At 39.8% G+C, this 8,808-nt stretch overlaps 1 protein-coding gene across 6 annotated transcripts in view; it reads left to right on the top strand.

The window, feature by feature from the left end:
• zic6 (zic family member 6) overlaps positions 1 to 8,456 on the top strand; it is a 69,574-nt gene extending 61,118 nt beyond the window's left edge. For 4 of the 6 annotated variants that reach the window (XR_005706625.1, XR_005706626.1, XR_005706627.1 and 1 more), the window contains 2 exons: positions 7,453 to 7,655; positions 7,795 to 8,456. The gene's annotated coding sequence lies outside the window, so the exon portion shown is untranslated. Of the gene's footprint in view, positions 1 to 1,475; positions 1,715 to 7,452; positions 7,656 to 7,794 lie in introns of those variants that run through there. The other 2 variants (XR_005706629.1, XR_005706630.1) reach the window with 2 other exon arrangements.
• The last annotated feature ends 352 nt before the right edge of the window (positions 8,457 to 8,808 follow it).

Below are 8,808 nucleotides of genomic sequence, written 5' to 3' on the forward strand. Positions count from 1 at the left end.
AAGTATCCCTTGGCTTGCTGGTATTTTTGTCATTTTTACATGCCATGTGGTAGCTGGTTGCCATTGTCATCACGGCAGACTGGGAGCCGGGGAGAGAACGCCAGCGCTGTGCCAGTTGGCTCAAGTAGTGAAAACACAAGGCAGACACAGCACGGTTCTAATCTTCATCGTTCCAGACATGAAGGTCACTTTTGTGGCGATTGCAGTTTTTATGTGTCCCTTTATCCACAACAGATTCCGTATACTATAGCGTATATGGATCTATAAAACTACCTACAGTACATCAGAACTCATACTGCTTTTTGTCATGTGATAATTTAACTGAGTTGCGCACAAGATTTAGCCCCTCTACATTATTAAAATGTTGGGGTTTTTTTTTTCCTCCCCTTTCAATTAAGGGGAAATAAATTGAGGTAAAGTTATTCAAACGTGGTTATGTAACAGTGGGTGAGCCGGGGCCAGTCCAGTGATCAAGAAAACAGGAATAGCTTAAGTCTATTATTAGGATGTAAGTCACCAACAGAAATGGTACACAGATAATACACATGATGATGATGACAAGGTGATACACAAGAATATTTCTCTTGCAGTTTCCCCAGAATTATATAACAACATCAATGGTAAAGATAGGAGTTTGGATTCACAAGAGGCTCATAGTGATTGTGTATTTAATGAGAACTATTCCCATATTCTGTTAAAAAACAGATAAAAGGTGGTTTCCTCTTCGTCCTCCTCGCTGTACTGCATTCACTGTAGCATACAATACATAAAAAGCGTGTGTACCTTAAGTTATTGTATCGCTTTATCAGTTTTCATGCAGCTCTCCAGCGTCTGGACCTATCCTCCCGGTGGTGCTTTGCTTGGTAGACATTAGTCCTGCAAATATCAGGGGCCAAGTCATTATCTTCTGCTCAGCAGGTGTAGACATTATTGGAGTGTTGAACTAATGATATGTAACGAGCTCTCTGTGACACATGTCTAGCCACCCCTTACTATCATGGGGCCCATTAATAGATAACAGCGTCGTAATTAGCTTCGTTGGGAAGCCGAACCCAAGCTTATGAATATATCAAACTATATTTGAGTTGTGTTTGTACACTGTATGCATTTTCACGTTGTGTGTTCCTGCACTGGGCAGAAAAGTGTTTTAATCTTGCTTTTATGGTTGTTTGGTGAATTTAGTTTGTGCATCAACATGGTGATGCTTATATACTATCAAAGCACTGATACTATGCATAGTACACACAATTGCCCTTTCAAAACACGCACATCTACAACTGTCCATATCTACTTTACTTTTTTTTAAAACTAACACCAGGAAAATTATTCCATGACTAACAAAGGGACAAATCATTATTTGCTGTTTTCAGTGTACAGTAGCCTAAACTGAAAAGCCCTGGACAAAATAAATGGCTATCTTAAAAATTTATATTGGAAATGGTTTTGATGTTGTACCCCACTGCAAACACTTTCAGGCTTCTGCAAGTCTCCTAGCAACGGCAAACAAAGGCAGGACCCATCTCAAGTTTCCCGTGGAGCGGCCAGTCCGGCGTGCCTTTGATCTTGACTGGGAAAATAGCTTAGTGGGCACTACTCGCATTTGTCTTTCATTTACTCCAGCCCCCCTGCCCCCTCTCAAAATGTTCCCTGAAACAGCCAAATGTTCATCTGTCCCCAGCAACCAATACCCCTCCAGTATAATCAACCATAGCAAAGGGAGTCAGTGAAGCACTGCAAAGTTTAGTTAAAACTGCACATCTTCGTTTTGGGGCATAGTAGCATTGGCTAACGTTTTGGGATGAGCGTGTAAACCAAAATGTTGTGGTATCTTTTGTTTCTATTGTTTCAAAGTAGTCTTAAAATGTATCAACCTGTGTCCCAGGACTTTGAAATAAAAGCCCTAAACACAAAAAGCATCCATAACCCTGCCTTTGGAAGCGTTTTACGCTGTATGAACTTGGACCAAACAGGAAGTAAATGGGCTGCACTTATATAGAGCTTTTCTAGTCTTATCAACCACTCAAAGCGCTTTACATGCCACATTCATAAATTCACACAGCGCTATTTTCCATACATACAGCTATACACACACACACCGATGATACATCGGAGGATCTGCGGGGTTCAGCATCCAAGGACACTGCAACAGGCAGATTGAACAGGGGATTGAACCACCGACCAGTGAGGCGACCCCGCTCTACCTCCTGAGCCACAGCCGGCGAAAGTACTATTTGTATTCCATACAAGACCCCATACACACAGAAAACTTGGGCACACATCGGAGCCGATGTGGATTTGGAGTCGTGGGGCTACCACAGAGTGCTCCTATTAAGGTTCTACAATAAAAATCTAGGCTGCGCACAGGAAACAAATATTTAGAACTCAATTCTTAGTGTTTTATGATGCTTTTGAGGTAAGTCCCAGGAATCAAAATATAAATAACTGCCTCATTCTATGCATAAACATGTCATAAGATAGGGCAATGTATCTGAGGGCTATTGAGTTTTATCTTAACAGTGCTCTGCTTTGCTTTCATCCAAAACATCTCAGACAGCTCAGGAGATTAAACAAATTGAAGTGTAACACACTGTTTTGGTGTAATTTACTGTAATTGATGTTTCTATCTAGTGCTGAGGCCATCTGAAGCAATTGCTTGTGTTTGTAGGAAGACATGCAGCCCAGTGGGGTGTATTGACTCAGGCTGTTGACTAATACTGCTCTATTGGCATGTTTTAATGCTCTCCCATTGTTTGACTAACAGACTCCTCTGTAAGAGTAAAAGAACACCTTGCACACTGCTGAAGATGAGGATCGGAGTATGTTTTATGCTTGTGTTTTTTTTCACTCTGAGGCAATGGCCTGGCCATAAACAAGTTTTTTTTTTTCTGGTTTGAATGGGTCAACATGGGTTGGTTTACCAGGCTCTGTAACTCTGCTGATTGCCTGGATTTTCTGCACATCTCAAACTGCTCAGCAAATTCTCACATGCAAATGACGATTGTAGTTTTCATATCGAAAGAAAATATTGTCAAAAGTTACATTGTTTGTTACAGTGTACAGATAGATTTTGAAACGCGGTGACCTTGTGCAGCAATAACATGTGCATAACTACAATGACACAGCCAGTTCTTGTGTTTAACAACCCAATGTTTACCGGTGAGAGGGGCGTGGTGTGAGTGTTTCAGCATAATTTGATTCCATATACACAGAGGTGGAAGAAGTATTCATATCCTTTACTTATGTAAAAGTAGTTTACCACAATGAAAAGATGCTCCATTACAAGTTGAAGTTCTGAATTAAAATATTTATTAGGTAAAAGTACAGAAGTATTAACAGTTAAATGTACTCATTGTGCAGAAAAGTGGTTCCTGTAAATGTTTATGTACGTATGATTATATTTCATATTAATGAACAGTTAATATTGATGCATTAATATGTAAAATACGTATTAAGGTTGTAGTTCGTTCAGGTGGAGCTGATTTGAACTACTTTATATACTGTTTGATACATAACAGCATCATTTTGTCAGATCATATGTTTTATATGTAAAATCTTAATCTTTCAGGTATACTAATTATAGCTTTGAAATAAATGAAGTAAAAGCAGTAAAAAAGTAAAGTAGTAGTAGAAATAGTAGTAGTAGTAGTACGGCAGTTTCCTCTGAGATGTAGTGGAATGGAAGTATAACATTGCACAAAATAAAAATAATCTACTACCTAATTGAACTACTGCAGTAATTGAGTAAATATAATCACCACCCCTGCATGTTCAGTATCCTGTATCATAGATTACAGTAAAAAGATAGCAGTTGGAACGTCAGTGAAGATTATTTTGTGCAGCTATTGTTACCAAGGTCTAGAATGAACTTTCACACTCAAAATATTTAATGAGCATATTGTATTCCACATAGCGTACTCACTCAAAGCTAGTTTGTTTTTCTTTCTCTACACTGATACTTTATCACATAATGTCAGCTGCAATTTAACTGATATATTTCTTTTCTGTAAAGGTGCATGTAAAAACATACGCTGCAATTAATCACAATACTGCAAAACATTTTACATGACAGCTATATTCTGTATGACTGCTATTTGTGTATTTTTCAGCACTCTTTTGAGAGCAGAAAACCCATATTTCAACTGTTATACTGATGCTTGTTTGTGAGGCGCAGTCATCCTAGCTGGATCCTATTTTGGTTTGTCAAAGCAGCAGAAAAGCAGGTTTTTACATTCCTTCAAGATCCTTTTATGGAAGCAACTAAGGTTCTGGTAGTTACATGTAAGAACTGTGAAAAAACTGTCCCAACTCTGCCTTCAGCTGCCTGCATCCTCCCCTGCATACACTTTACACACGGAGAAGTCTTACATTCATTTCCCCGCAATATTGAATGGTATACAGTCACATTACTCAGCACTAGACCTACAGCAGAAACAAGCATGACACAGGATGATGTACAAAAGGTTGCGATCTACTACAGAGACACCGAAGTGCTCAGATAAGCAGACCTTTACCTTTCAAGCAGTCTTGTGACCTAAAAAGGTCAGAAAAAAAGGTTTGCTTTTTCCTCTCACCTTCAAGAACCCTTTTCTAACTAAAAGGGTTCTTCTGAGAAGAAAAAAGAAACATTTGAAGCTGATCTTTTTTTTTTTTTCTCTCCCTCCCAAAAACCCATTGGAACACATTTTAGCATATTTATTTATAGCATGTTTCTGATTCAGAATCCTGCACAAAAAGACTGTTATAGCATCAAGTATCATCACATTACCCCTGACAAAAAATAAAGCATGTCTTCATGCTTGTCTGCACCAGACCCCACACAGAGTTGTACCCTTCTGATAACTGCATGTGCCATCTTACTCTGACAACAATGTTGGGGTGGAGAATGTATTAATATCCTCCTGAGCCCTAAGCATGCACATTTACTGTCACCTTAATTTATCCATTTGTATGCTTATCAAATGTAGGTGTCCTCAGAGGTACTTCATACTGGAGCCACTTCAAAATTTAGCCTTGCGACAGTAAAAGGATAGGGCTCTTAGTCTCTTTCTCTGAAAGTATCATTTCCACATTTGTTCCATCAAACAAATTTGCCAATCTGCCAGAACTTACCATATTGGGCTTCTATGCCAGTGTTGCCTGAGCTCAGAACTGCATTATCTGACAAATTGTGGATATACACAACTTATTTAGGACACTAAGTTGAATTCTGTTGGTGTGTGGTGTATCTAAGTAGCTAAAACATGACTTCAAAGGGGGGTCCTTGAAATCCACTGTATTGGATGGTGCATAGTTACATAGTTACTAAGAGTTTGCATTGCTTCACAATAACATCCTTATGAATAATGTAGGCCAACAATTATATATGGATACTGTACAAGATCATGTTGTTTGCACATGCGAATAAATAAACTTTAATTTTTTCAGTCTGTTTTCTCTCATTACATATTGATATTTTACATTTTCTAAACCTTTTTGTTTCAGTTTAAGTTTGCAGTTCTCTGAGGATTGAGCAAACAAGGTTCGTGCAGAATCTTTGATTTTACTGCTACTATTTCATACACCCGCTAGGTATCTTTTTTTTTTTTTAATTGAATTGACATCACTTTAGATATCTGCCAGTGACATGTTGCAAACAAGTTCTTTTTCCAGGTGAATGTACTCCTTCAGCTCTCGTGGAATTAGCTTCCTTCCAATATGGCTACCCAAATGCAATGGACATGAATGAATTGGATCACCCTCAGACCTCTCTGTGGACTCTTGAGTTCTTTATACCGGAGAAATAGTCCCATATATAGATGGAGGCAGAAATCTCGCAAATTGGATAGCTCAAAACTCCCCCAAATTATCCAGAACTATCTTTTTGACTTCATACATTTAGAGGTCAACCTCTCACAGCATTATAACTTGTTGCATTCTGTCTATATCGACAATCAATATCACCTTTTACAGGGTAGATAGGGTGAATTTAATTATTCCTTGAGCAAATGTATTCATTTTTATCCTGCTTTTGATGATCATATTCCAGGGAGTTACCTTAATCTTTCCTCTCTTTTGCTGATGACTTGGTCTAAGTCACACAATTACCAAACTGCAGTTTAATATTTGTCTGTGAAAGAGGATGTTTCAGTGTGGAGGTGTTTAAGAAGAATTTTGCTCATTTTGACTGGTACAAACCCAACTACATTTTTATAATTCATCATAATGAGTGTAGACTATTGAAGTGGCAGCTAGAGTGAAGTTTTTTTGTCCTCTCACTTAACCCACCCATGCTAAATTCAAGTTGAGAATATGACATGACATAAATTTTGGAAAGAGTTTCTCTGCAGACTGTTGGAAGCAAAAAAAAATGCATCAGTAGATTTACTAATACTGACATCAATCAGCATTTTTTAAATATGCATTTAACATATGATCTGTTGGCTGTTGCTCTTACCAAACTGAATATGTTAACACCAACTCTCAGGCAATTTAGTATGCTGTTTATTGATGCAGTTTTCTGCATGTCTGGAGGTTTCTGGAATGTAGGCTGCTCCTCCCACACGATAACAAGAGTACTATAGATTTTCACATATCACTGGTCTGTGGTATTTTTAACCCCTAATGTTTTTTTTCCCACCCCCAGGGCACTGTGTTTGACTTCCTCTTTTACTTGAAAAGGGTTCCACTGGAATCTGGGTATATAAAGAATGTGTAATGCTGGTCTGGCTTTTTTGAGTGATGCAAAGACACGTTACACCATCTCAATCTGTGTCAGCCTATATGCTATGTACACTTGGAAGAAGTCAGTGTCTGTTTGTGCCATATAGAATTATCACCTCTTAACTATATGACATTTCTGGAGAGAAAAAACAATCATGGCACAGACGGAGTGGGGGTGGGATGGCGTTTGTCAGTGCTCTCATTGGGGTTCAAAAGTAGGATGTAAAATATCTGTCTTTGTCTAATTCAACACATTTTATTTTTGTAACTGAGAAATCTGTTCAGGGACCCCAACATTTTTTTCCAACTGTCAGGGTGTCATTTGTCAGGAGAAAAAAAAAAAGTGAAACTGAATTGCCACCCCCAGTCCTTCTGTATGTTGTGAGGTTATGCCGTAGCTGTTTCAAACATGCAAGGTTCGGGGTGTGTACGGGATGCGCACGAGGAGACGGCGACCTGTCACCTCAAACGCATACAATTCACGGTCATCATGCCCTGCAGAGAGCACTTTGGCCGATCCCCTGACTTCCTCTTTGACACTGCTATGCCCTATAGCTTCAGCCACCATCAGTGAACGATGACTTTTAAGGGGCCAAAGCCATTCGACAAGAGAGTATTGTCCCTCATGATTGAGATGTTAACCTTCAGGGCAGCCTCTTTCTCTTTAGTGTCTCATTTTTTCTTCCCTCTTCTCCATCTTCTCCTCCTCCTGCTTCTCCTTCTTTTCCTTTCCCCCTGATTTCTCTTCACCAGCAGCCTGCACAGTGAGGCTGTCAGGCTATTAGTGAGTCCCAGCACTGATAATGAAGCCACAGAGGTGGTCTGAGCCAGTGTGGCGCAGAAGCCGGAGCACAGGAGGACGGTAGATTTGGATAATTACCTGGCCAGGGGGGCACGATGAGAAAGATGTCTTACTTCCTGCAGGCCTCGATTGCGAAGGGGCACAATATAATCAGGTGAGATACTCTTTGCTAAAAAAGGAAAGAATAAAGAAAAATTGAAAAATGTATTCCAATAATTTTTAAGGATCAAAATGTGAAATGATACATATTAGATTTTGTTATGATAGTGATTGCTCATCCTCTGTTTTTGCAGGTGTCCTCCACATCCCTCGCATGTATGTATGTGTTTATTTGTTGTTTATGCAGCTGTGGTTTAGGTTTCTCACACATACTCTATATATGTAAGTCCTAAATATCCACACTCAGTGAGACTTTGAAGAGCCTGTGAGGTCAGGTTTTAAATTATGGTCTGCACCCATACCAGGCTTTCTCTCCCCACTCCTGTAAATCAATTTTCCACACAATGCATTTCAAATCAAAGCAGCGTCACCATAACATGCCTTAGGAAACATTAGGCCATAGTGCGTTACTTTCATGTATGATAGCATAGCCCCTGTATGCTTTGATGTGTTCACTTTTTTAAATGCTTTATTAATAACAACACAGTGGGTCCTTCTTATACCAGCATCAGCTTCTGGTGCTCCTTTCTCTCCTCCTAAACTACATCCCTCACTCCTTCAATGCCTCGGCTCCTTCATCCCTCCCCAGCCCCTCAGCCTTGTCTCGGGATTGGCCTGTTTGTGTTTGGGGAGTGGGATTAGTGGGATTGATTATGGGCCTCGAGATGGAGAGTGACAAAGACCTATCAGAGGGCAGAGAGTACGGAGCACTGCCTCACCATTGGCTGCTTTGGAAATCAGACACGTCTTCATTTCTTCCAACCATCCTATTTGAGTGCCCAGCTTTCATTTCCACGCCCGGGGTGGGTAGCAGAAGGGAGGGGGGGGCATTTGAGTTTCTGTTTGTGCGTGGAAGTGTCAGTGCACATGTCTGTTTGCTTTGCATGTTGTGTACTTAGAGATACAGAGGGATCAGCGTCTAGACGCTGATAGCACTCACCTCCTCCAGAACTGCCCAAAGTACAAATACTGGAGCAGCCTGCCGATTTCTAGTGGTGTTCTAGCTAAACACCTTCCCTATGAATGGGATGCCTGATGCACAGACATGTAAAACCTTCTTCGAATACAGATTTCTCAGATTATTCTTGTTATTTCAGCTTAATCACTGTAAATTTTGAATTAGTGTTACAAGCAAAGGTATCCCAAAG

This window comes from Xiphias gladius, chromosome 23, assembly GCF_016859285.1.
Source record: "Xiphias gladius isolate SHS-SW01 ecotype Sanya breed wild chromosome 23, ASM1685928v1, whole genome shotgun sequence".
NCBI classification, from domain to species: Eukaryota; Metazoa; Chordata; class Actinopteri; order Istiophoriformes; family Xiphiidae; genus Xiphias; species Xiphias gladius.